Raw genomic sequence first — 27,666 nt, forward strand, 5'->3', positions numbered from 1 at the left:
CAAACATCCAGAAGCTTTCATACCTTCCTCCATGTTTCAGCTGCTTCCAGCCGTGGTCCTGCTCCTGGCGCCAATGCTGACCAGCTGCTACCCCCCCGTCCTGCCCAAGGACTGCAGCGACATTTATAAATTTCAGAGCAACCGAACCAAAGTGTACACCATCTACCCCATCAGCTCCACATCTCCTGTCCAGGTAGACCTCCTCCTCTCTGGGACGATGATGATAGTGTGAGACGGTGGCCCCCATTGGTCCCCTAATGTAGAATAGGTATGATGATAGTGTGAGACGGTGGCCCCCATTGGTCCCCTAATGTAGAATAGGTATGATGATAGTGTGAGACAGTGGCCCCCATTGGTCCCCCTTAATGTAGAATAGGTATGATGATAGTGTGAGACAAAGGCCCCCATTGGTCCCCTTAGTGTAGAATAGGTATGATGATAGTGTGAGACAAAGGCCCCCATTGGTCCCCTAATGTAGAATAGGTATGATGATAGTGTGAGACAGTGGCTCCCATTGGTCCCCTAATGTAGAATAGGTATGATGATAGTGTGAGACAGTGGCCCCCATCGGTCCCCTAATTTAGAATAGGTATGATGATGAAACCATCGTACTTATCACCCCCGATATATTCTGGGTACTGAGGCCTCGTCCCTACTATTTACGACCTGGACAGACCTCATCCGGCTAAGAAGCAGATGATGCACTGATGGGGTCAACAAGGTCGCCGTATTAAATCGGACTCCATCTGAAGATTATTTAATTTAGACATCCGTGACGTATGTATACTCCTAATAGTAATATACAGGATTATACTCCTAATAGTAATATAAAGGATTATACTGCAAATTCTTAGTCCTACAGGTAGGCGGCCCAGTATTTAAATGAACACACAGTAGCGGAGTATATGTTTTTTCATTTTACTCGTTTTTTTCGTGAGTCAGAGCCAAGCAACAGCTGTGAGGGAGAGCGTGTTTCCTCCACCCCCGGGTTAGGGTTAGGATTGTTTCCTCCAGTTGGGGCTGTGCTGGACCCTGCTCTCTGGGCATCGAATCAGCGGCTCTATCACTACATCCTTGGCACCCTGTCCTGTGCGATGGTGTGCAGACGCACACAGCCTAAAAAATGGTGCACACCTTTTTTCTGTTGTGTGTAGTCCTCCCCCCCCCCCCCCGTTGTATACACGTTTCATAAATGAGGGCCATTGAGATCATGTCTGACAGAAATAAGTTCGGACTGATGCTGATCACAAGATAGAAGTAGTCTTAGTTGTAATAGTAATCAGAGTACTTGTTCCAGCCTGTGTGATTATATTGTATATATTGTGTTTGAAAGCCATTTGGTAATGGTTGTGTGTTTGTGTTTAGGTGTACTGCGACATGGACTCTGTCCGAGGACGGTGGACGGTGAGTTTTTGCTAAGCGCCAGTTTTGGTTCTGAGGTTCTTTCCAATCGCTCAAATACTTCAGGTACACAGGGAGTACTACTTTCATAGTTGGGGGACTTGAAGTATGTGGTTCATACTTTCAGACACATTAACCTGCAAAACCATACCCCGATGAATAAAAGACACAGGCTTAGTCAAGAAGACCACAACCACTGCAAGAGGCCAAAGGTTCCACTCAGGTTGGACTATAGCAGAGGTGGACGTGTCTACTGCAATGTCTTCACTGTGTCTAGTCCACACATAGTCAAAGGTTCAATTGGTAGCTTCAGTTAACAACTATAACCTGCAATATTGTCACCTTTTTCAAAGACATGGTGAACTTGTTTGCACTCAGTAAGATTCCCCCCTCCCCCCCTCCTGGACCTGGACCATGTCTTTCTGCCTTCTTGGAAAGCCTCCTAATGCAGAACGACTTGAGAAGAACATGAAAATGCATTTCATTACACACTACACACTGATTGACATGGAGCTATAAGTCCATCCAACCATCCATCCATCATCCTCTTATCCAGTATCGGGTTGCGGTGGACCAGCTCCAGCAGGGGACCCCAAACTTCCCTTTCCCGAGCCACATCAACCAGCTCCGACTGGGGGATCCCGAGGCGTTCCCAGGCCAGGTTAGATATATTTTCCCTCCACCTAGTCCTGGGTCTTCCCAGAGGCCTCCTCCCCGCTGGACCCTCCACCTAGCCCTGTGTCTTCTCCGAGGCCTCCTCCCAGCTTGACCCTCCACCTAGTCCTGGGTATTCCCCAAGGCCTCCTCCCAGCTGGACCCTCCACCTAGTCCTGGGTCTTCCCCAAAGCCTTCTCCCAGCTGGACCCTCTACCTAGTCCTGGGTCTTCCCCGAGACCTCCTCCCAGCTGGACGTGCCTTGACCACCTCCCTAGGGGAGCACCCAGGAGCCATCCTCACCAGATGCCTGAATCTCCTCAACTGGCTCCTTTTGACGTGAAGGAGCAGCGGCTCTACTCCAAACCCCCCACTCCAATGACTGAGCTTCTCACCCATTCTCTAAGGGAGACGCCGGCCCCCCTCCTGAAGAAACCTATTTCGGCTGGTTGTCCCCCGGATCTCGTCTAGTCCACATGGTGCAGTCAGACATCCCCCTGTTAAATATGTAAATATATATGTATATATGAGGGATGAGATTTGATGTGTTATTTTATCAGACTGTGAAAAGAAACCAAGTATTCCCAGTAAAGTGAGATGACAGTGCAGCGTTGGTACCTTTGTGTTCCAGGTGTTCCAGACCAGGATGGACGGCTCGGTGAACTTCTACCGGGGCTGGGACCAGTACAAGACTGGCTTTGGGAACGCTGCTGGGGAGTACTGGCTCGGTGAGGAAGTACACCTCAATATACATGTGTCACACCCCCACTGAGGAACGGGGGAGTGTTAAAAAACCAAAACTAAAATACCAGCAATAATTCCACTGACAAAATATGGAGTAAAAACCCAAGCAACTTACAAAAAATGTGACTTTATTCTAAAACACAAGTTAAAATTAGCAAAACAGCTAAGCAAAAGACACAAATATAAAAGTTAAAAGATTCATGTAATAAAAGCTAAATAGTTAAGAGTAATGTCATTGTCACTAGTCCCCAGTGTTCTTTAAAGTCCGTAGTTGTGATTATCCTAAGAACAGCTGATCCCGCCCCGGGAAGCCTAGGCTCTTCCTTTCACTTGTCCGCGTTGCGTGTTACGTTTCCACCTGGCTGACACTGGGGGAGAACAAAGAGAGCTCTCAGTCAAAAAAGTCACAAAGCAGTTCTTTGCCCACACACTCTCCGAGGACAGCTGGAAGACTTTCCTCCACTCATCTGTATACTCGCGTTGAACTCCTTGTTTGGGTGGCTGCAGTCCCCCGTTGCTTCAGGCTCTATGGACGTAATCCGGTCTGGACCACCACACGTTCACCCGCACTTCGGACGGCTTGTCCCACCGGCACTTCTCCAGCCCGTCTGCTCGTTTCGGCTTCCACTGTCCTCCGTGTCCGTTTGGGCTCTGTTTCTGCTCTGCTCCGCTCTGTCACCACTCTTCTGCTCCTGCTCCTCAGCGTCCCCTCTGCTTTCATTTATCCTTTTTTGTTACATTGGCCTCCGGTTCACTTGCTCCGTTCTCGGCATTGCCCCGCCACCTCCGCCTGGGCGCGGCCCGAGCTTTGTCGCCGCATGAGCCGGCCCAGCGCTTCAGCCACTCCTCAGCGTCACATCTTCTTCTCCTTCTTTCTCTTCCTTCTCTTCTCTCCTCTCCTCTCCTCTCCTCTCCTCTGCTCTGCTCTGCTCTGCTCTGCTCTGCTCTGCTCTGCTCTGCTGCGTAGCTCCTCTGCTCTGCCGCCTCTGTCTGCCCCGTGTTTTTTCCCCCCTCTGCTGCATCCCTGCTTTCCTTTTCACTGCCCCACTCAAACACACCTGCTCCCCATTAAGCTCAGGTGTCTCCACTTGTCTTTTCCCAAGCTCGTTAAGTCTGAGTAAAAAAGGGAGGAGCTACAGTCTTGTCAAAAGGTAAAAACACAAACAATTCATGCAATAAAAAAGCTGTAAATAAAACTTACGCATGCAACAAACAGAATAAAAACATGCAAGCGCTAAAATCCTAAAAACACATGCCATAAGTCCATTAACAAATCATTACAGCAATTCTCATGCATTTACATTATTTGTCCAAAATCCACCTTTGACACATGTACTACTGTACATCTAATACTAAAGGTCAGGAATACACAAAACTACTGTTCATCTAGTACTAAAGGTCAGGAATACACAAACTCACTGATCATCTAGTACTAAAGGTCAGGAATACACTAAACTCACTGATCATCTAGTACTAAAGGCCAGGAATACACAAAACTCACTGATCATCTAGTACTAAAGGTCAGGAATACACAAAACTCCCTGATCATCTAGTACTAAAGGTCAGGAATACATGAAACTAATGTTCATCTAGTACTAAAGGTCAGGAATACATGAAACTACTGTTCAACTAGTACTATAGGTCAGGAATACACAAAACTACTGTTCATCTAGTACTAAAGGTCAGGAATACATGAAACTACTGTTCATCTATTCAATTCAATTCAATTTATTTATAGTATCAAATCACAACAAAAGTTATCTCAAGACACTTTACAGATAGAGCAGGTCTAGACCACACTCCAGAATCCACAAGGACCCAACAGTTCCAGTTTTTTCCTCCAGAGCAAGCAACAGTGCGACAGTGGCGAGGAAAAACTTCCTTTTAGGCAGAAACCTCGGTCAGACCCAGGCTCTTGGGAGGCGGTGTCTGACGGGCCGGTTGGGGTTAGAATGAAGAGTTAGTTTGTAGTAGTTCTTTGTAGCATAGCAGGGCACTGTGGGCGTTACAAGGCACAGCAGGACGTAGCTGGGCACCGCAGAGCGTAGCAGGATGTAACATGGCATCGCAGGACATGTAGCGGGACCATGGACAGCTGCTACCCTGATTTTTGGCGCTTCCCTGATCCGAGGAAACGTGCTGGGGGGAAAAGAACATAAGGACTCCGGAGAATGACTCCCCGGAGCTAAATTAGTAACAAGCATTTCTGGGACATGGATGCACACAAATGGAAAGATAGATGAGAGAGGAGCTCAGTGTGTCAAAGGAAGTCCCCCAGCAGTCTAAAAGAGAGAGAGAGAGAGGGAGAGAGACATGACCATCCCACTGTCTAGCAGAGCTGGCTATGAGAGAGAGAGAGAGAGAGAGAGACATGACCATCCCACTGTCTAGCGGAGGTGGCTATATGAGAGAGAGAGAGAGAGAGAGAGAGAGAGACATGGCCATCCCACTGTCTAGCGGAGGTGGCTATGAGAGAGAGAGAGAGAGAGAGAGAGAGAGAGAGAGAGAGAGAGAGAGACATGACCATCCCACTGTCTAGCGGAGGTGGCTATGAGAGAGAGAGAGAGAGAGAGAGAGAGAGAGAGACATGGCCATCCCACTGTCTAGCGGAGGTGGCTATGAGAGAGAGAGAGAGAGAGACATGACCATCCCACTGTCTAGCGGAGGTGGCTATGAGAGAGAGAGAGAGACATGACCATCCCACTGTCTAGCGGAGGTGGCTATGAGAGAGAGAGAGAGAGAGAGAGAGAGAGAGAGAGAGATGACCATCCCACTGTCTAGCGGAGATGGCTATGAGAGAGAGAGAATTCAATTTTATTTATTTAGTGCTTAATCACAACAACAGTTATCTCTTTGCCTCTAGCGGCATAACTAAGGGATGGTTCAGGACTCTCCTGAGCCAGCCCTAACTATAAGCTTTATCAAAAAGGAAAGTCTTAAGCCTACTCTTAAATATGGAGACGGTGTCTGCCTCCCGAACCCAAACTGGAACCTGGTTCCACAGGAGAGGAGCCTGATAGCTGAACGCTCTGGCTCCTGTTCTACTTTTAGAGACTCTAGGAACCACCAGTAATCCTGCATTCTGGGAGCGCAGCGCTCTTGTAGGGTTGTAAGGTACTATGAGCTCTTTAAGATAAGATGGTGCCTGACCATTAAGAGCTTTGTAGGTCAGGAGAAGGATTTTAAATTCTATTCTGGATTTTACAGGAAGCCAATGCAGAGAGGCTAAAACAGGAGAGATGTGGTCTCTTTTCCTGGTTCCCGTCAGAACACGTGCTGCAGCATTCTGGATCAGCTGAAGAGTCCTTATGGACTTTTCCGAGCAGCCTGATAACAAAGAATTGCAGTAATCCAACCTAGTAGTAACAAATGCATGGACTAGTTTTTCTGCATCATTTTTAGACAGGATATTCCTGATTTTTGCAATATTACGTAAGTGAAAAAAGGCGATCCTTGAAATTTGCTTTAAGTGGGAATTAAAGGACATGTCCTGATCAAAGATGACTCCAAGATTCTTCACAGTGGTGCTGGAGGCCAGGGTGATGCCATCCAGAGTAACTATATCTTTGGATAATGCGTCACGGAGGTGCTTGGGTCCCAGAGCAATAACTTCCGTTTTATCTGAGTTTAACATTAGAAAATTACAGGTCATCCAGGTTTTAATATCCTGAAGGCACATTTGAAGTTTAGCTAACTGATTAGTTTCATCCGGCTTGATCGACAGATATAACTGAGTATCATCTGCATAACAATGAAAGTTTATGGAGTGTTTCCTAATAATACTCCCTAAAGGAAGCATATATGAAGTGAACAGGATTGGACCGAGCACAGATCCTTGTGGGACTCCATGACTAACCTTGGCGTGCACAGAGGATTCATCGTTAACATTAACAAACTGAGATCGATCTGATAAATAAGACTTAAACCAGCTTAGAGCAGTCCCTTTAATGCCAATTAAATGTTCCAATCTCTGTAATAAGATATAATGGTCAATGGTATCAAATGCAGCGCTAAGATCTAATAACACAAGTACAGAGATAAGTCCTTTGTCTGAAGCAATTAGGAGGTCATTAGTAATTTTCACAAGTGCTGTCTCTGTGCTATGATGAACTCTAAATCCTGACTGAAAATCCTCAAATAAGCTGTTGCTATGCAGAAAGTCGCACAGCTGTTTGGCGACTGCTTTCTCAAGAATCTTAGAGAGAAATGGAAGGTTGGATATAGGTCTATAGTTGGCTAAAACATCTGGATCAAGGTTTGGCTTTTTCAGAAGAGGTTTAATTACAGCTACTTTAAAGTTCTGTGGTACATAGCCTGTTAATAAAGACAAATTGGTTATATTCAGTAGTGAAGTGTTGACTAATGGTAAAACTTCTTTAAGTAGCCTAGTCGGAATGGGGTCTAAGAGGCAGGTTGATGGCTTAGATGAAGAAATAATTGAATTAAATTGATAAAGATCAAGTGAAGCAAAGCAGTCAAAACATGTATCTGGTTTTACAGCTGTTTCTAAGGTTCCTGAGTTTAGAGATAAGCCAGTTAAAGGCCGGTCTTGGTGAATTTTGCTTCTAATAGTTATAATTTTATCATTGAAGAACCTCATAAAGTCGTTACTACTAAGAGCTCTGGGAATACTTGGCTCAGTAGAGCTGTGACCTTCTGTTAGCCTGGCTACAGTACTGAAAAGAAACCTGGGGTTGTTCCTATTTTCCTCTATCAATGACGAGTAGTACGCTGCTCTGGCATTACGGAGGGCCTTCCTATACGTTTTAAGACTATCTTGCCAGGTTAAACGAGAATTTTCCAGTTTGGTGGAGCGCCAAATCTTCTCAAGTTTCCGCGATATTTGCTTTAATTTGCGAGTTTCAGTGTTATACCATGGAGCTAACCTTCTTTGTTTTATTATCTTCTTTTTTAGAGGGGCAACAGAGTCTAGAGTCATTCGCAGCGAGCCTGCTGCACTATCAACAAAATGATCGATTTGGGAGGGACTAATAGCATAGGAGTCCTCCGTTACTTTGGGACTTGGTAATGAATTAAATGCTAACGGAATCGCATCCTTAAATTTAGCTACAGCACTATCAGATAGACATCTTGTATAGGAGGTTTTGCCTAACGGCGTGTAGTTCAGCAGTATAAACTCAAAAGTTATCAAACAGTGGTCAGATAGGAAGGGATTCTGTGGGAACACTATCAAATGTTCAATTTCAACACCATACACCAGAACAAGATCGAGGGTGTGGTTAAAACGGTGAGTCGGTTTATGAACACTTTGAGAGAAGCCAATAGAATCTAATAGAGAGATAAACGCAGTGTTAAGGCTATCATTCTCATCGTCCACATGAATATTAAAATCCCCTACAATAATAACTTTGTCCGTTTTTAGCACTAAGTTCGATAGAAACTCTGCAAATTCGGATAAAAATTCAGAGTATGGACCAGGTGCTCGGTACACTATAACAAATAGAACTGGTTGCATTGATTTCCAATTTGGGTGTGAAAGACTAAGAACAAGACTTTCAAATGAGTTATAATTTAGTTTAGGTTTAGAGCTAATTAGTAGACTAGAATCAAAGATAGCTGCAACTCCACCTCCTCGGCCTGTGCCTCGAGGAATGTGAGTATTAATATGACTGGGGGGGGTGGATTCATTTAGACTAACATATTCTCCATTACTCAGCCAGGTTTCAGTAAGACAAAATAGATCAATATTAGAATCTGATATCAATTCATTTACTAGTACACCTTTAGAAGAGAGAGATCTGATGTTTAAGAGTCCACATTTAATTCTCCTATTCTTTGGCACTATTGCACTTGTGGTTTTAATTTTTATGAGGTTTTCATGCACAGCTCCTCTTCTGTTTACCTTTGATTTAAATAATTTTAATGGTCGGGGGGCAGACACCGTTACTATGGGATTTTTACTAGGTAACACCTGGAATAAAGGAGCAGAGAAGTGTGTTAGACTGGGACTCTGCCTCCTGGTCCCAACTATGGATTGTCAATGATTAGGTCCACCAATAAACTTGTCAATGTTTCTAGAAATGAGAGCTGCTCCAGCCCAAGTGGGATGAATGCCGTCTCTCCGAATCAGACCAGGTCTTCCCCAGAAAGACTGCCAGTGATCCACAAAGCCCACATCATTATCTGGACACCACCTCGATAGCCAGCGGCGAAATGACGACATGCGGCTATACGTGTCATCGCTGGTTAGATTTGGCAGTGGTCCAGAGAAAACTACGGTGTCCGACATGGACTTCGCGTATGTACACACCGATTCAACATTAATCTTAGTAACCTCCGATTGCCGTAACCGGGAGTCATTAACGCCAACGTGAATAACAATCTTGCTGTATTTACGTTTATCCTTAGCCAGCAATTTCAGATAAGACTCAATGTCGCCCGCTCTAGCCCCCGGGATGCACTTAACTATGGCTGCCGGCTCCGCTAACTTCACGTTTCTCAGAATGGAGCTGCCGATAACCAGAGTTGGTTTCTCAGCGGGGGTGTTGCTGAGTGGGGAAAATCTGTTAGAAACGCTAACAGGCTGATGGCGGTCCGACGTCTTGGAAAGCTTACGACTGTCTCTTCCTCGTCCTCGCACAGTAACCCACGCACTATGTCCTGGCTGCTCCGGAGTTCGCGAGGAACGGTTACCAGAGGCTAACTCAGGCTCAGGCCGGCCCGTGCCGACTACCGGGGGGGGGTTAGCTACAGTAACTGACGACTGATCTGTCATGGTGCGGATCCGGACTTCTAACTCACTAAGCCTCGCCTCCACGTCCAAAAATAAACTACACTTGTTACACACGCCATCACCGCTAAAGAATGCAGAGGAGTAACTAAACATCTCACACATCGAGCAGGAGAAAGTCGGAGAGGGGGCCGACATAACTAACTGCTAGGCTAAAGTCGTTAGCAGCTAAGCTAAAGTAAGGTAGCGTTAGCTACCAAGCGTTAAAACAGCTGTTATTTAACAAAAGTTGCTAAAAAAATGAGAAGATATGTGAGTGCTTAGGCAGAACTGCTATAAGAATAAGTGTTTAGCGGACAGTTAGCCGCTGTAATAGCAATTCTAACAAACTGAACTGGTATGTCGTGAGCAGCAGAGCTACCAACACGCAACCAACACACAGGCACAGGAAACGGAAATGAGTCAGGTACGCTTACCGTAATGCCTCGATGAGCTATTGTTGTTTTAGTTGTCCATATCTGTCTTGTCCATATCGATGGCCTGACCATTCAATTCAATTCAATTTTATATAGATAGCGCCAAACCACAACAATAGTTATCTCACTGTGCTTTTCATAAAAGAGCTGGTCTACACCATACTCTGTGATGTTATTTATGGAAACCTAACAATTCCCACCAAGAGCAAGCACTAGGCGACAGAGGCAAAGAAAAAACTTCCATTTAAGAGGCAGAAACCTTGAGCAGAACCCTGGCTCTTGGTGGGTGGTCATCTGCCTCGACTGAGATAACGAGAGAGAGAGAGAGAGAGAGAGAGAGAGAGAGAGAGAGAGAGAGAGAGAGAGAGAGAGAGAGAGAGAGAGAGAGAGAGAGAGAGAGAGAGAGAGAGAGAGAGAGAGAGAGAGAGAGAGAGAGAGAGAGAGAGAGAGACTAATTTGATGGTTTTTCATGGCTTGTTGGTCTAGCGGTAGGATTCTCGCTTTGGGTGCGAGAGGTCCTAGGTTCAACTCCTGGATGAGCCCTTGAGGCAGAAGCTGTTATAACCTTAATCTGTGATTTAAAATCCAGTTTATTGTTAGTTTAACGCAGATTATTATTTTATTATTATTTTTGTTGTTGTATTTTATGGACCATGAGTCGAATAATAAAGGCTACTAGTGGGTACTTGCTGACTGTTGTAGTTAATCTAAACAGCAACAGTTTTTTTCTTTTTTTTTTAAAGATTATTTTTTCGGGCATTTTTAGGCCTTTAATGGACAGGACAGCTGAAGTTGTGAAGGGGGAGAGAGAGGGTGAGTGACATGCAGCAAAGGGCCGCACAGCTGTAATAAGTTTTGCTTATTCATTCTAAAACACTAACAAACCAACCAACAAAACTGGGAATCTAACGTTAGCATTAACCGGAGGTAATGTTAGCCAAAATGCTAACCGACCTTAATCTTCCAGAATATGGGTTAAATTGTATTTCAGGCAATGGTCTCACAGTAAAGTAAAAAAGATGTCCCGAACAGCGCATGTAGAACGAGTTGTGTTAGCTTTACCGAACGTCGTAATTAGAGCTAGCTAATCCTCACCACGGGGAAAATGTTAGTTTGGAGCGAGACTACGTTTTCCATCGGGGGGGAAGCTAGTTAACAGCTTGCTCTAGCCTAGCTAGGACTCAGGTCGGTAAGCTAACGTCACCGCTTGCGAAGGCAGAGTCAGCAGAGATTTTAATGTCACAGAATTATTAAAGATTGATCTTACCTTAACGCTGCTCCAGCTCTCTCTGAGTAGAGTGTGTGACCGGACTCTGGTTACACGGACCAAACCGGTCGTCCTTTGATGTCTGGAGCCGCTACTTCTTTCAACACCTTTGAAGTATCTACCCGCTATTCTTTTGAAGTCGTGAGGTCAGAGGTCAAATATGGCGGTCAAGTATTTATATCCGTAATCCTTTCTTGTTTGTCTCTACAGCTCTCAATAAGTTGTTTACACTGCTGTCAGTGTAAATGTCACATTTTTAAATTACCTTCACTGCTAAAATAATGTGAAATATCTCTATAAAATGAAAAACTTTAATTTTATAGACATTTTACTTTTCCATTTCTATACTTCTATAACATGAACTAACAATTTTTTTTTAGTCTGTCTTATTCATCTACAGTAGAACTACTGCTGTTGTTTTACAGCTGACTACCGCCAATGTCAATGATTGCACGGATCTTTCTCAGATCTTCACCAGTTAAATACCAATTCCCATACCGGGAGTTGAACCCGGGCCACCTGGGTGAAAACCAGGAATCCTAACCGCTAGACCATATGGGACTGAAAACACACCAATAACAGTGATTGCATGAATCAATTCATATTCTGGCTGGAAACAGGCCTTCTCTTGAACGTAAATGAAGACGCTTATTAAGTAAGTTTCATCTTGAATCTTTTGAGTGTTCTTTAGGTTTTTATCTGCTTTAACTATTACCGGACAGCGGGGGCACGGAGCAGAGCAGAGCGGCCGTTAGGGAGGAATCCTCCTCCGTGTTCAGCTCCATTTTGAACTGGCGGTAAAAAACTTAACGTCGGAACTTTATGACAAATAGAAATGTTGACAGGTTGATTTCTGTTAATAACAAACACAACTATAGTCAATAGAAAAAGAAAATATATATTTATGAAAAGCCGTCTTGGTTCATCTTTCCACTGTTCCTACAATCACCACTCTGGTCTGGTTGGAAACTAAAGGATCCAAACTAAAAGGATGTTTCTCTTTAACTAAAAGGTCTATCTCTGTAGGGATCCATCCCATAATGTTGTCACACACTTAGAATAATAATCTGAGTCTGTCATTAGCAACAACACAACCTTTAGTGGACACTGACTTTACCTTTAAATTAGGAGTTTAAACAGAGACACAACAAAAAGAATAAATCCATCAAATCAATTCCCCAATAATCAGCATGTGGCCTTGTTTTATTTCAGGTAGTCAGCATGGAGCTGTTCCACATTCCCAGACATTTAAAACAAGTCAATCATTTATCAGTTAGCTTTTGTTGAAGGAAATAGATTGAATGCTAGACACATCAGTTACCTGTGACTCATATTAGCACTTGCTGAGCAGACAACCTTGCAGCTGTATGTTTTTGACCTTGCTACAAAAGACATGGAAAGCAGAGCTATAGAGATTGAGACTTGTTTTGCGTTAAATGTAAATGTGCTGTATTTATATAGCGCTTTTCCAGTCTTAACAACTGCTCAAAGCGCTTTTACATCTACAGGAAACATTCACCATTCACACACATTCATACACTGTGGCCAGGGTTGCCGTACAAGGTGCCACCTGCTCATCAGATAAACATTCACACACATTCACACTCCGATGCACAGCACCAGGGGCAACTCGGGGTTCAGTGTCTTGCCCAAGGACACTTCGACAATGCCCTAGATAAATATGTACATGGTTTGCAGAACTGTACCTTCTAACAGAGATAAGGACACTTGGGTCATCTTTGGGCTGTTCTATGGTCTTCTGCAGAAGGATAAATCTCAGAGTTGGCTCACTCCAGGTTATTTAAGCAACAAACGTCCCTGGGTGGACTTGAACCACCATCCTTTCGGTTAACAGCCGACTGCGCTGACCTATTGCGCCACAGGGACTGCCGATAATGGCCGATTTGCATACACAAGGTGGATATAGATGATCTTGGGCGTAGGGTTTGGTGATTTTATCACCCCTAAAGTGTCTGCGGGTGCATAGCATTATTAGCACCACACTCAAACAATCTGAGCTAACCGGCCTACTTTTTAACTGTTTAAAAAGAACAGATGTCCAGAAACAATTAAGGCCAAATCGAGCAAAATTGGCCGAGTTCTGGATGAGCTGGATGAGTTGTACACTTTGGCAATTCTGAACACTTTCAGACACTGTTGTATCATGTAAGTAACATGCACAAGTCTTTAAAAAGAAATGTGGCTGTTTTTCATGCAGGTTTGCATCATATCAATGCGGGTGCTATCTCTAAATGAACAATGGCCAACCTACATCCATCTTGATAGCACCCAAATCTCTGTGCTGATCTCCCTGCTTGGATGGCAAGTCATCTGGTGGATTTTTCCCATCAAGAGGAAGCTGATGAGAGGGAGAGTTGTTTTATTGTACCTACTAGCAGTAAAGTTTATTTGTCTGTAGCCATAAAATTGCATTAGGCTATCAACGTTTTCAGCGAAAAAGAAAACCACAGCTCAAGTCCCGGGTACGGCAACAGCTTGATTCTGGGATATGTATGAAGTGCTCGCTAACGTCATCTGTCATGCGGGTTTGCAGTATGTTCACAGTCTGCTAGTGGCCATGATGAGTTGGGACTTTGAGCTTTTTAACCGTTTTGGTCAATTTAGCCAATTTTCAACCAGTTTGTGCAATAACATTTGGTGTTCTCAGGCAATGTGCAAATCGTGGTCTACCCTCCTGCTGTCCAGAAGACCGTGATCATGGCAAAAGCTTAATGGTCTTCATTTACTTGCACTTTAATTTGTAGTTCAGGAGATGTTTTTTTCCACATCAAGTCACTTTCGAAGCCTGGGTAGCTCAGTCGGTAGAGCATCAGACTTTTAATCTGAGGGTCCAGGGTTCAAGTCCCTGTTCAGGTGCAGAGTTTCATATTCTGCTAGATGAATGACATGCCTGAACAATTAAAACACCTTATCATGCATGTTCCATGCACAAGTCTTTATAAAGAATTGTGGCTGTTTTTCAAGCAGGTTTGTACCATAATAATGTTGGAACCTACATCCATCTTGCTAGCACCCAAATCTCTGTACTGATCTCTCTGCTTGGATAGTATGTCCAAGGACATACCACATATGTTCTATAACCCTTCATTGGTTTGCTACCACTCTTAAATAATTCCTTTCATTGTATCAATCTCAGAAATGTGCCAGTGTTCAACCACCTGAATGTCACTGTATTTTCAGCATCAGTAGTGTTTTTTGTTTTTTAAAGCAGCTGCCCCGTGTGAGGGTTGAACTCACGACCTTCAGATTATGAGACTGACGCGCTGCCTACTGCGCCAACGAGGCTGTGAAAGGCATTTCAATGGTTTGCAAAATTTCAGAAAAACTAACAATTTGGTTGTCAATCTTAATAAAAACAATGTATGTGGAAACCTATGTACTCACACAAAGGCTAAAATTGACCCTAGTGGCTTTGTCATGACCCCATGAAAAGGGGAGACAAAAGACTGTGTGCAAAGGTTGTATACATGTATGCAAGGTGTATGCATGGATGAGTGTGAGGTATGGTGTCAGTGATTTATGCTGGACAGTGTAACAAAGAGGAGCGGGAGAGGTGCTGGACTGAGAGACCTCTAGGGCAATCACAGATGCACAACCAATAATAAAACACTACTGAGTGAAGGCGTTCAGAAAATGAAAAACATTGTTCAGAAAGCTTAATGAAGCTTCATTTGACCATAACTATTAGGGATGAGGGAGTACAGCATTATCTGTATCTGTATCTGTACCTGTACCTGTACTCGGACTGGGAGGGGCCTAACCCGGAAGTGGGTCAGGTTGTCTTGAAATGGGCGGGGCTTTAACCAGTATGTTATTTTAAGCATGCAATTGATATGGGTTGATCAATGGATCAATTAGGCAGATGCTGTTTCTTAAAACTGCATTGACTTCAATGAAGCCAGCTGGCGGTTAAAAAAAAATAAAAATCTCTGAAAGACGGAACGCTAACTAAAAAAGTAACGTTAACGAAAAAGACCCGCGGACCTGACTGACTGAGAGAGAGAGAGCAAATCAAGCTCGAAGGAGCAGCCTTTTCCAGAGTCATACTTCAGGGATCAAAAAATAATTTCTGATTCTGATGTAGAGATGGACAGACGACCCAAAAGCATAATACTTCTTGCCGAGACATAACAAGAAACAAAAAAAAGAGTTGAAGGAGATAGAGTTAAAGAACCTTTGTTCAGGACACCCACATTTTGTCGCTCAATATAGCAGGCATTCTATGCATCCAGGGCCAAATGTTTTACCATTTCATCCACTACGGGCCCCTAAGGAAACATGTGACTGTGAACTCTTGTTACCCATAGCAACGACAGGTAACAACGTGTGGAAGTACTTCTCTCTTTTTGTATAATCGCCACTATACGGCCCAGTTTAATCTCGGTAAACTTTGCGGATATCCTTCAAAAAGCTATAATGACTGTTAATCTGTGTGGATTTTAAAATCTATCTGTCAACCCCGTCTGGCCCGTATTGGATGGAATTATGCCAATGGCAATACATTGCGTGGGATGTGAAGGCAATGTGCAATACAGGCTTAATCCTATGGTGGAAATCAAGATCTACCAATGTTTCTGTCCACAATGTCCCCCTGAGTGCAGAAATGTCCCTGCCAGATGGGAAATAAACTGAAAATTGGGTCAACAATTTGCAATTATCTTTAAAGTTATGATATATAACTTCTATAACAAGGGTTTGGACACAGTGACCACTTACTTCATTTTGTAGTTAAGGAGATTGTTTTTTCCACAAGCGGCAGTTTTCGAAGCCTGGGTAGCTCAGTCGGTAGAGCATCAGACTTTTAATCTGAGGGTCCAGGGTTCAAGTCCCTGTTCAGGCGTAGAGTTGCACATTCTGCTAGATGAATTGTCCATTTGGCATGCCTGAATGCTTCAAAAATTTCCAAGTCATTTGTGTTCCATGCACAATTCTTTAAAAAGAATTTTGGCTGTTTTTCAAGCACGTTTGTATCATAACAATGTTGCTTGTAAGTCTAAATGAACAATAGGCAACCTACATCCATCTTGCTAGCACCCAAATCTCTGTACTCATCTCCCTGCTTGGATAAAAGTTCATCTGGTGCATTTTTCCTCTCACAAGGGCTAAGTGTTGTGGTCTGCTGCATTCCCCAACCTGTGTCGTGTCTTCCCTTTCTTCTGTGTGTCTTGTCTGTCTTGCCGTGATCTAGAGGCGTGGCTTTCCATCTACGTTCTGTCATCCACTCAGCTGTTCCTCATCACTCATCACCCACTGCAATACATAAACCCGGGCTGACCGCCTCTTCAGCGCCAGAGCATTACATGCACTACTGTGGTAACTTGGCTCCTAGTCATTTGAGCACGTGTTGTTGTTTCTTGTTGTATTCTAGTACTAACTCAACCTCTCCTCATAGATCCATCCGTTGTCCCTCCGAGCTGCCTTCCTCCCTCACGCCGACCAGCCACCTGTCTACACCAGTGTTTGAACCCCTCCGCACTCATTAAACTACCTGAACCTTATCCTGTCTGCGTTCCTTTTGTATCTCTATGGTTCTGGGTCTTACTAACCGTAACACTAAGAGTATAGAAACGGAACAAGAGGGAGAGTTGTTTTTTTGCACCCACCAGCAATAAAGTTTACCTGTCTGGAGTTGTGTTGTTTGAATTAGGTTATCAACGTTTTGAGCGAAAAAGAATACCACAGCTTAAGTCCTTGGTAGGGCGACAGCTTTATTGTGGGATATGTATGAAGTGCTGATCTCCATGCTTGGAGTGCAAGTCATCTGGTGGTTTTTGCCTTCCATGGCAACAGCTTAATCTTCTTCATTTACTTGAACCTCAATTTGTAGTTCGGGAGATTGCTTTTTCCACAGACCTCTGTTTTCAATGTTGGTGGTATGTCTAAATAAACAATGGCCTATGGAGTTAGATTCCTGCCAAAAGGTTGTACACAAAAAAATGTGTTGCACACAAATAAAAGTTGTTTTGCAAACTGTCTTCAAACGTTACACACACATAAAACTTGTTTTGCAAACTGTCCCCAAACGTTGCACTCAAAATATAATTTATAAATTGTCCCCGAGTACAAAACGGTCTCTGCTCGCTCAAAACAGCTTCTCCTCGAGTACGAAACAATTCCACACCCCTCTGCGGCAAATTTCTGCCATAAGTCACATGATACATTAGGAGTAGTTCTGACTTTGTGACAGCAGGGGGCGCTCTCAAAACAACTGAAACGCCCGGTTTGGCTGAGGAAGACAGACGGCATTTCACAGCTAACACCATGAGCACCCCACAGGGGAGTTTCCAAACTTTCACGGTGAAAAATTAATATCTGACTATGTCATAATTATGCAGATAGAGTATTTACAATTTCAGTTAAAGGCACCGCTATGTCACGGCAAGGGACCGTGTTACTTTTCAAATCAAATATTGTTGTAGGCTTCAAGTGCCTATACAATAGACAGTTATTTTGTTAAAAAACAACTACATAAAACCCGAATTATGATCTGTTAACAATGCCTTTATCTTGGTATCCACTCTGGTTCTATCTATTTAAAATACCACAATAAAGGGAGAAGCTAACCAGAGGGGCTAAAGCAAAAGTTGTTTTAGCAGTGTTCAATTTCAGGCTAGCTTTCATTTTATTTGATTTGAAAAGTAACATGGTCCCTTGCCGTGACATAGCGGTGCCTTTAACTGAAATTGTAAATACTCTATCTGCATAGTTATGACATAGTCAGATATTAATTTTTCACTGTGAAAGTTTGGAAACTCCCCTGTGGGGTGCTCATGGTGTTAGCTGTGAAATGCCGTCTGTCTTCCTCAGCCAAACCGGGCGTTTCAGTTGTTTTGAGAGCGCCCCCTGCTGTCACAAAGTCAGAACTACTCCTAATGTATCATGTGACTTATGGCAGAAATTTGCCGCAGAGGGGTGTGGAGTTGTTTGGTACTCAAGGAGAGGCTGTTTTGAGCGAGCAGAGACCGTTTTGTACTCGGGGACCATTTATAAATGATATTTTGAGTGCAACGTTTGGGGACAGTTTGTAAAACAAGTTTTATGTGTGTGTAACGTTTGAAGACTGTTTGCAAAACAACTTTTATTTGTGTGCAACACATTTTTTTATGTACAAACAACTTTTATTTGTGTGAAACACATTTTTTTGTGTACAACCTTTTGGCAGGAATCTAACTCCATAAATGGCCAACCTACATCCTTCTTGCTAGCACCCAAATCTCTGTGCTGATCTCCCTGCTTGGATGGCAAGTCGTCTGGTGGATTTTTCCTGTCACGAGGGCTTTTGCTCAAACTACGTATAGTGCTTCCGCATGAGGACACTAAGAGTATAGAAGCGAAACCAGAGGGAGAGTTGTTTTATTGTACCCACCAGCAATAAAGTTTATTTGTCTGTAGCCATAAAACTGCATATGGCTATCGACGTTTTGAGCGAAGAAGAATACCACAGCTCAAGTCCCTGGTAAGGCAACAGCTTGATTCTGGGATATGTATGAAGTGCTCCCCAACGTCATCTGTCATGCAGGTTCACAGTCTGCTAGTGGCCATGATGAGTTGTGACTTTGAACTTTTTAACCGTTTTGGCCAATTTAGCCAATTTTCAACCAGTTTGTGCAATAACATTTGGTGTTCTCAGGCATTGTGCAAATTATGGTCTACCCTCCTGCTGTCCAGAAGACCATTAAGCAACAGCTTAATGGTCTTTATTTAATTGCACTTCAATCTGTAGTTCAGAAGATTGTTTTTTCCACAGCCAGTTGGTTTGGAAGCCTGGGTAGCTCAGTCGGTAGAGCATCAGACTTTTAATCTGAGGGTCCAGGGTTCAAGTCCCTGTTCAGGCGTAGAATTGCATGTTCTGCTAGATAAGTTGTCCATTTGACATGCTTGAACACTTCAGACACTGCCATATCATGTGTTTTCTATGCACAATTCTTTAATTGTAATTAATTCTCAAGCAGGTTATGTATCATAACAATGTTGCTGGTAAGTCTAAATGAACAATAGGCAACCTACATCCATCTTGCTAGCACCCAAATCTCTGTACTCATCTCCCTGCTTGGATAGTATGTCCAAGGATATACCACATATGTTCTATAACCCTTTTCATTGGTTTGCTACCACTCTTAAATAATTCCTTTCATTGTATCAATCTCAGAAATAACCAAAGAATGAAAAATTACATTCATGTGCTAGTGTACAACCACTATGTCACTGTATTTTCAGCATCAATTGTGTTTTTTTTGTTTTAAAAAACCTGCCCCATGTGAGGGTTGAACTCACGACCTTCAGAGTATGAGACTAACGCGCTGTCTACTGCGCCAACAAGGCTATGAAAGCAGTTTTAAATGGTTGGGAAAATTTCGGAAATAGTAACAATTTGGTCTTTAATCTCAATAAAAACAATATTTTTGGAAACCTATGTACTCACACAAAGGCTAAGATCGACCCTAGATGCTTTGTCATGACCCCATGAAAAGGCCAGGACAAAAGACCGTGTGCAAAGGTTGAAGGAAATGCAAGAATATGACCTTGACAAAAGAAATGATAATTCAATGATGGTGGTAGTCAGTTTAGTCAGTGGTGAGTGTGTATGCATGGATGAGTGTGAGGTATGGTGTCAGTGATTTATGCTGGACAGAGTAAAGCTAACAAAGATGAGGGTGAGAGGTGCTGGACTGAGAGACCTCTAGGGCAATCACAGATGCACAACCAATAATAAAACACTATATGTTCAGAAAATGAAGAACATTGTTCAGAAAGCTTAATGAAGCTTCATTTGACCATAACTATTAACCACCTGAACCTGGTAAAAGGTATGAGGTACTCATGCATAGCTAGCCAGTGATTTACCTACTGTAGGTGGTGGTTGGCATGCCAACGAGGCTTGAAAATTTGCAGATGGTGATTCAGAGGAGATGTAACAGTTTAAAGTGTAAAGTAACTTAATTTTCAAAACTTTCCACTTACAGTGGCATCGAGAGCTCTTCTTTAATATTACTACGTAAGCAATAACTATTCAACTTCATAAGTTATTATTGATCTCAGAAACAACAATAGACAAGTTTTGGGCAGAAGCTTCATTGTAATGTGGCAGCTGGTAAAGTTGGAGCTGCTTTAACTACTTTTTCACCGGTTGGGTAGTTTAATCTCTAATAATACATCATAATTTATGTGTTGATTTATAATAACCTCAACCTGCAAAGCTGCAAAAAAAAGTAGAGCAATTAATAAGTAGCCTACAAATCCCTCTGAGATGTGACATCAGAGTATGAGTAGCAGTAACGTTCCAGTTCCTGTAGCCTACATAAGTAAATGTATAGTAGTTACATTTCACCACTGGATCTAAACACTAGCTAAGCGTAAAGCTGCAGAAATACAACGGTGTCTGATAGCGCCAGCCGACGTTATGTTGATGGCAAAGAAAATACGACGCATATACATAGTTCAAATTAAGAATGTCCATTCATAGTTTGTCATTACATTAGCTGAGGTTAGCATCCAACCGGCTGGCAACGTTAAAGCTAAACGGTAACGTTCACATAGTGCTAAGTTCATGCTAAATTATATGATAATAACTTGAATGAGCATTAACATTAAGTCACACAGTAATGCTTTTGACTTAATATGTCAATTTCTACTCACCACGAACGTAAATAGACAATAAACAAACACATGAATCAAACCACGGTTTAAGGTTAGCGTTACATTAACTGTAGTTAACATGTAATCCATCCAAACGTGGCGTTAACATGAACAGTGACTAACTTTATAGCATTCATGTAACCATAAAATAGAAAACGTCAGACAGGTACAACATAACATTTAATTACACGTTTGGTAATTTAACATCTTTTCATTCATAATCATATAAATAACTTATCTTTTAGCGTAATGTTCAGCGGATTTCAATCGGTGTGCTGTAAATCCACTGTCCACACGAGCACTGAGAGGGCCCGGAAGCTTCACTCGCTAAACTGCTCCAGGGCAAAAACGCCTCCAGTGCGCACACTAGGGGCCAAGGATATATTACATCCGTAGTGGTTTAGCAGTACCATAGGAAATGAATGGGAATCAGTTTAGGGCGTTTTAGCTAAAGAATTTCCGAATGCCGCGTGCAAGACCCGGGTCCGATTCCTGGCCAATGCATCTTTCCTTCACCACTATTCGGAAATAGTCCTTTCACAAAAGGGGCATGTTTGTGTGAAGGCAAACAGCTCATTTCTGGTAATGTAAACTTATAGATTTAAGTCATGCATCTTAGCTCCATTTTGATTGTTGGTGCACTAGGCACGTCAAGAGACTGTGATCCGTGTTTGATGGAAAATGGATAAAATTACCGTACTTGTGAAAACATAATGTGGCCATGCAGACTGATTTTTTTCAGTGGGGCAATTCGAGACACGTCAAGCATTGGTGGTTCAGTGGTAGAATTCTCGCTTGCCATGCAGGGGCCTGTCGCGTATAGGTGGCATTCGCTGACAGCCAATGAAGTTGCAGCATTGTTGGTGCTGTCCGAGGTGCTGAATCGGCCGAGTTTTTTTCCTGTATATTTAATAATTATTATCTGGACGCAGGTTCAAATCCCAGTTGGGGCCATGTCTTTGATGCAGTATTAAAGATAAATAAGTGTTTATTAGAATTTTTTATCTTAAGTCAAGTAAATACCTTAAACTATTAATTTTAAGGTAGGGTATGATTACAAAAAATACTAAAGCAGAACAAAACTAAAAATATATGATAACATGGTGGCACTTGACTTACTCATGGCTATTAACCTCTTATATGATATTTTTCTTAGTATGTGTAACATTACAATACGTCATACACTTATTAATGAGACACGTAAACATGGGTCAATGTAATGTCTTGTTTATTAAATACAACAATGACAGTTTTAACACACCAGTAAGTACATACACACTTAACACCCTCCCTCATTGTCCTTCATTTTCCTTTTTCGACCTCCCACCTCTGTCTTTCTGACTCATAAAAGCAGACTCCTGGAACTCTTTCCAGGACATCTCCTTCTCCATGCCCTGGTCTTTGTAAAAAGAAAAGACTTTAGCGGGGCAGTAAATGTACTTCCCTGCTACTCCAGGGAATCCGGTGTGAATGTGAGGACTGTTTGGGCCCTGCTTCAGTTCCATTCTGCAAAACCGACACTTCAATCAATCAATCAATCAATCTTTATTTCTAGAGCACATTTAAAAACAACCTGGTTGACCAAAGTGCTGTACATATAACTGGAACAATAAATAGACAGAATACAACACCAGACAAATACAACATACAGTTCTCATGCTGTATTAAAAGCCAGGGAATAAAAATGTGTTTTGAGTCGCGATTTAAAAACCGGAAGGCTGGGGGCCAGTTTGACATGTAGAGGCAGCTCATTCCAAAGTCTCGGGGCTGCGGCTGAGAAAGCCCGATCCCCTCTACTCTTCAGCCGTGTTTTAGGGGCAACAAGAAGAGACTGGTTTGCAGACCTTAAAGATCTTGAAGGAGCATGTGGCTTCAACAGATCAGTTATGTAGACTGGAGCTAGTCCATGGAGGGCTTTAAAAACAAACAATAAAATCTTAAAATCAATCCTAAAAGTAACTGGGAGCCAGTGGAGAGAGGCAAGGACAGGGGTGATGTGATCTCGCTTACGAGTTCCAGTAAGGAGACGAGCGGCAGCGTTTTGAACCAGCTGTAGTCGAGAGAGGGAGGCCTGGCTAACTCCTACATACAGAGCATTACAATAGTCAAGGCGTGTTGTAATAAAAGCATGTATAACCCTCTCAAAGTCTGTGAAGGATAAAAAGGCCTTAAGCTTGGTAAGAAGCCTCAGTTGAAAGAAACTTGCTTTCACAACAGAATTGATCTGCTTCTCCATTTTAAAATCACAATCCATTTTTACACCCAGGTTTGTTACAACAGACTTAACATAGGGTTGAAAAATGCCCAGGTCTATTTGTGACACATCAGAGGCGCCACTGGGTCTAAAACCATAACCTCAGTTTTACTCTCGTTAAAGTTTAAAAAATGTAAAGCCATCCAGGCTTTAATATCATTAAAACAGTCAACTAATCTTGCTAAAGAACTACCATCATTTCTTTTGATGGGCAGGTAGATTTGCGAATCATCTGCATAAAGATGGAAGCTGATGTTGTGTCTTTTTAAGATACATCCAATGGGAAGCAGATAGAGTGAAAAAAGAATTGGCCCGAGAATCGAACCCTGTGGAACTCCACATGTGAGGGACACAGAAGGTGAAATAGAGCCACCAAAACTGACTCTAAAATCTCTGTTCGACAAGTATGACCTAAACCACTCCAAAGCAGTGCCCCTAATCCCCACGCCATGCTCGAGGCGAGAAATAAGGATGCTGTGGTCAACTGTGTCAAATGCTGCTGTAAGATCTAAAAGAATAAGAATTACATAATCTCCAGAATCAGTTGAGATTAAAAGATCGTTAAAAACTCTTAAAAGTGCAGATTCAGTGCTATGAAATGTCTTAAAACCAGATTGGAACACCTCAAGAACACCATGTGTATCTAAAAATGATTGCAACTGTAAAAGAACTGCTTTCTCCAAAATCTTCGAGAGAAAAGGGAGTTTAGAGATAGGGCGATAGTTTGAGAGTGCAGATGTGTCCAAATTTGGTTTTTTGAGGAGTGGCTGCACCACTGCTTGTTTAAAAAAGGCTGGTACAAAACCTGAAGTAAGGCTACTGTTTATAATTTCTTGGATGCTAGGTCCAATAGTGTCCCACTTGCGACCTGTGAGCTGGGCCTCCTGTGTGGGGGTCCTTTTCCTCTTTTGCTGTCCTCTGTCCTCCACCCTTTTCTTTGTGGCATCCAGTTCCTGCTGAAAGAACTCTGTCTGGGCAAAGTCATTAAAGGGAATTTTTGGGTTTGTCAGACCTTCAGCACCATAGGCTTTAAAAACCTTAGTGGAGCAGTAGAAAGACCTGACAGGTCCTTGCTGGTAAAAGAAGTGGATGGAAGAACTATCATTCTCATCTTTGGCTGGCCACAGGAAAGACATGTTTTTGTCTGTGATATTTTTTTGTGCCGGCTGTTGTTGTTGTTGCTGCTGCTGTTTGTCCATTATGTTTCTGACTATTTTCTCAATAGAGTTTGGAGTTAGAGGTGTGGCCTGGGTCTGCACAGGTGGTGGTGGATTAACAACTGGAGCAGACATGGTAACAACTGGCACACTGGTAGTCTTACTCCCCTTGGTCAGAGAGTGCCAGAGTTCCTGCTTCTCTTGCATTAACCTTAAGTCACACAGTAATGCTTTCGACTTAATATAATGCCAATTTCTACTCACCACGAACAGAAATAGACAATAAAGAAAAACATGAATCAAACCACGGTTTAAGGTTAGCGTTACATTAACTGTAGTTAACATGTAATCCATCCGAAAGTGGCGTTAACATGAACAGTTACTAACTTTATAGCATTCATGTAACGTTAAAATAGAAAACGTCAGACAGGGACAACATAACATTTAATTACACATTTGGTTCTTTAACATCTTTTCATTCATAATCATATAAATAACTTAGCTTTTAGCATAATGTTCAGCGGAGCTCAATCAATGTGTTCTGTAAATCCACTGTCCACACGAGCACTGAGAGGGGCCGGAAGCTTCACTCGCTAAACTGCTCCAGGGCAAAAACACCTCCAGTGCGCAGACTAGCGGCCAAGGATATATTACATCCGTAGTGGTTTAGCAGAACCATAGGAAATGAATGGGAATCAGTTTAGGGTGTTTTAGCTGAAGAATTCCTGAGTGGGGGTGGGAATAAGGCACTGGCCTCCTAAGCCAGGGATTGTGGGTTCAAGTCCCATCTGGGGTGAATTTCAGTAGATTGGCACAAAGGAGGTGTCTGGGCTTATATCCCAGAGGTTGATGGGTTGAAACCATCCTCTGCTAGCTTTATTTTGCTGCTGACACAATGGTAGACACTTTAAAACTGTGATGCATCAAGAGATTATGACCCTCAACCTGATTTCCATGGTGAGATGAATCATGATATAACTGCTGGAAAAGTTGTTGACAGCCCATGAAAAGTGGCAAGTCATGTTCTGGCAGATTACTGTCCATTTCAAAAAATCCACATCCACTACCCTGTCAGGACCCTGTAGTAATGCTGACTCTCCAGTGATGTGATTGGTAAGTGGTTGGGCTGTATACAGGTTTTGATCACATCCATCTGTTGCATGGACGGGACTTAAATACCCCGGTTCCACCACCTGATCGCAGTCTTGTCTTCGTCGTTCGACAACTATTTGGGCTCACACCTAAACACACCCAAAGCATCTCAGCTGAAAATCACACTGCACCTCAAAGTGCTCTCGAGCACTCCCAGCTTTGCTTTTGCAGAAAAGTGCCTTGTTATAATTTTCACCGAATCCCTCAGTTAAATCACAGTCGGTAACTTTAACTTTTCCATTGCGTTTCTTGTGCACATTCATGTCCTCTTAAATACAAAGAACTGCTAAGTTATTTATTCCCAGTATCAACTCGCAGACATTAGTTTGCTAGTTGTTGTCAGAAGTGGGATTTGAACCCACGCCTCCAGTGGAGACTGCGACCTGAACGCAGCGCCTTGGACCGCTCGGCCATCCTGACTGATCCGGCAGAGGTTCAGTAGGACCTGTTTAAAAAATTATAATATAGTAAATTAAACTGTCATGATATAGTAGGTTCTCAGTCATCCATGTCATAGTTAACAAGGGAAGGTTTCTCAACTGTCCTATGTCCAAATCCTATGGTGGGAATCAAGATCCACCAATGTTTTTGTCCACTTGAATCCAGAAATGTCCCTGCCAGATGGGAAATAGACTGACAATTGGGTCAACATTGTTCAATTATCTTCAAAATGTCCAACTGAGACCACAAATATACCTGTCAGATAGGAAATAAACTGATAACTGTCTTCATGGTCTAAACGTGTCAAATATTGCCGTACAATGCCCACATTGAGTCCAGATGTGTCCGTTTTGGTTCCTGATCCATGCTATTACCCTCAAAAGTGCACAACTAGGCAGAGGGCAACTGGACTTGGTAAAATGTCCTCTGCAGAAGTTTAGTCTCTCATCCAAGAGACTTTTTTTGTTGTTTTTTTACTCAAAGGTTTGGACACAGTGCCCACTCTCCAACCCATATCTGACAATTGAAAGCTGTAGGGAAAGGGGGGTTCCAAAGCTAATAGACCATTCAACAAGCAGTTCTGATGCACTATACTGACCCATTCAGGATGAGCACTGTGTACTCTGACTGCAGCAACACAAGTTCAATTTTCAGTGATCTCTAATTTTTATGGTGATTATGAGACTAAATGCAAAGTGTGTATCCCCCATGTAACTCAAAGCCTATCACTTCCAGTCAATACTGTCAAATGTGGAGCTCCTTCAAGTTACATTAATGACCAGGTGACTCCTCAACATGCCCCCACCAACATACTGTTTACAGTCTAAATGGCCAAGGACATTAAACCTGTAAGCTTACTTTAAACTAGATGTGGAAAGTTGAAAAGTTGATTTTTTTCACCTGTGCTGTGGCTTAAAAACAGGTTCCACTGAGATTTGAACTCAGATCGCTGGATTTTGAGTCTAGAGTGCTAACCATTACACCATGGAACCTTTACAGGCAGTGGAAAGGTCTAGGTAGTTTCTTTCATAATATCCACATGTGTGCTATTAAAGGCACAAAACAATAACAACAAAGATGAAAAAGCAACAATTACTGGCAAACTTGATGTTTAACAAAAAGCATCTGTTGCTGCAAGTGTCTGATGTGAAATGTCTCCAGCTGCTGAAGAGTAAACTTAACGGCATGTCAAGTTATTTCATCCATAAAAATGGAAACTACAGTGCTCATACCCGCTGTAACACCCATAAAAACTGGAGCATAATAAAATATATACACCGCACTACAGTACAAGTACATAAATACAGTAAACTAGAAACTGTAAAACATGTACATTTAAAGTGCTTGTTGTGCTGTCTGATAGCCCGAGTAATAAAAGAGAGAGCATACCACTTAGTTTGTGTCACAGGAGGTCTTAGTCTACCACTACGTTCTATAACCCTACCAGTCAGATTACCACAGGAGGTAATATCTTTAGCAGCTCTTTTAAAGACTCTACCATAATACCTGCTGGAGATGCCAGGTCCTCATACAGGTAACGCATGCACTCTACCACTGAGCTACATCCCCTGAAGATTTTCAGATTTTTATGACTTTTTTCTGAGATAGACTTAGACTTATCTTTATTAATCCTTTTGGGATGACTCCCACGAGGAAATTGAAACATCGCTGAATAAAAGAAGAAATCTGGGTAAAACATGTAATGTTAATGTTGTATATGGCTTCAAAACCTGTAAATGCAACTGCAGTGGCTGGAAATCAAACCTGGGCAA

General features: G+C 42.7%; 1 protein-coding gene and 9 non-coding genes across 10 annotated transcripts in view; 5 read left to right on the top strand and 5 right to left on the bottom strand.

The window, feature by feature from the left end:
• The window catches only part of LOC116684836 (zinc finger protein 91-like), a 175,168-nt gene that overhangs the window by 58,036 nt on the left and 89,466 nt on the right, over positions 1-27,666 (top strand). The window lies entirely within an intron of this gene.
• On the top strand, positions 10,438-10,509 carry trnap-ugg (transfer RNA proline (anticodon UGG)). Its single transcript has one exon. It is a non-coding gene; the product is annotated as a tRNA-Pro (tRNA).
• Positions 11,723-11,794, bottom strand: trnae-uuc (transfer RNA glutamic acid (anticodon UUC)). Its single transcript has one exon. It is a non-coding gene; the product is annotated as a tRNA-Glu (tRNA).
• trnan-guu (transfer RNA asparagine (anticodon GUU)) lies at positions 13,047-13,120 on the bottom strand. The gene has a single exon. It is a non-coding gene; the product is annotated as a tRNA-Asn (tRNA).
• trnak-uuu (transfer RNA lysine (anticodon UUU)) lies at positions 14,038-14,110 on the top strand. The gene has a single exon. It is a non-coding gene; the product is annotated as a tRNA-Lys (tRNA).
• On the bottom strand, positions 14,467-14,539 carry trnam-cau (transfer RNA methionine (anticodon CAU)). Its single transcript has one exon. It is a non-coding gene; the product is annotated as a tRNA-Met (tRNA).
• trnak-uuu (transfer RNA lysine (anticodon UUU)) lies at positions 16,022-16,094 on the top strand. Its single transcript has one exon. It is a non-coding gene; the product is annotated as a tRNA-Lys (tRNA).
• Positions 19,017-19,089, top strand: trnak-uuu (transfer RNA lysine (anticodon UUU)). The gene has a single exon. It is a non-coding gene; the product is annotated as a tRNA-Lys (tRNA).
• trnal-cag (transfer RNA leucine (anticodon CAG)) lies at positions 25,791-25,873 on the bottom strand. Its single transcript has one exon. It is a non-coding gene; the product is annotated as a tRNA-Leu (tRNA).
• Positions 26,815-26,886, bottom strand: trnal-caa (transfer RNA leucine (anticodon CAA)). The gene has a single exon. It is a non-coding gene; the product is annotated as a tRNA-Leu (tRNA).

The sequence above is a fragment of the Etheostoma spectabile genome, unplaced genomic scaffold (genome assembly GCF_008692095.1).
Source record: "Etheostoma spectabile isolate EspeVRDwgs_2016 unplaced genomic scaffold, UIUC_Espe_1.0 scaffold00569355, whole genome shotgun sequence".
Lineage (NCBI taxonomy): Eukaryota > Metazoa > Chordata > Actinopteri > Perciformes > Percidae > Etheostoma > Etheostoma spectabile.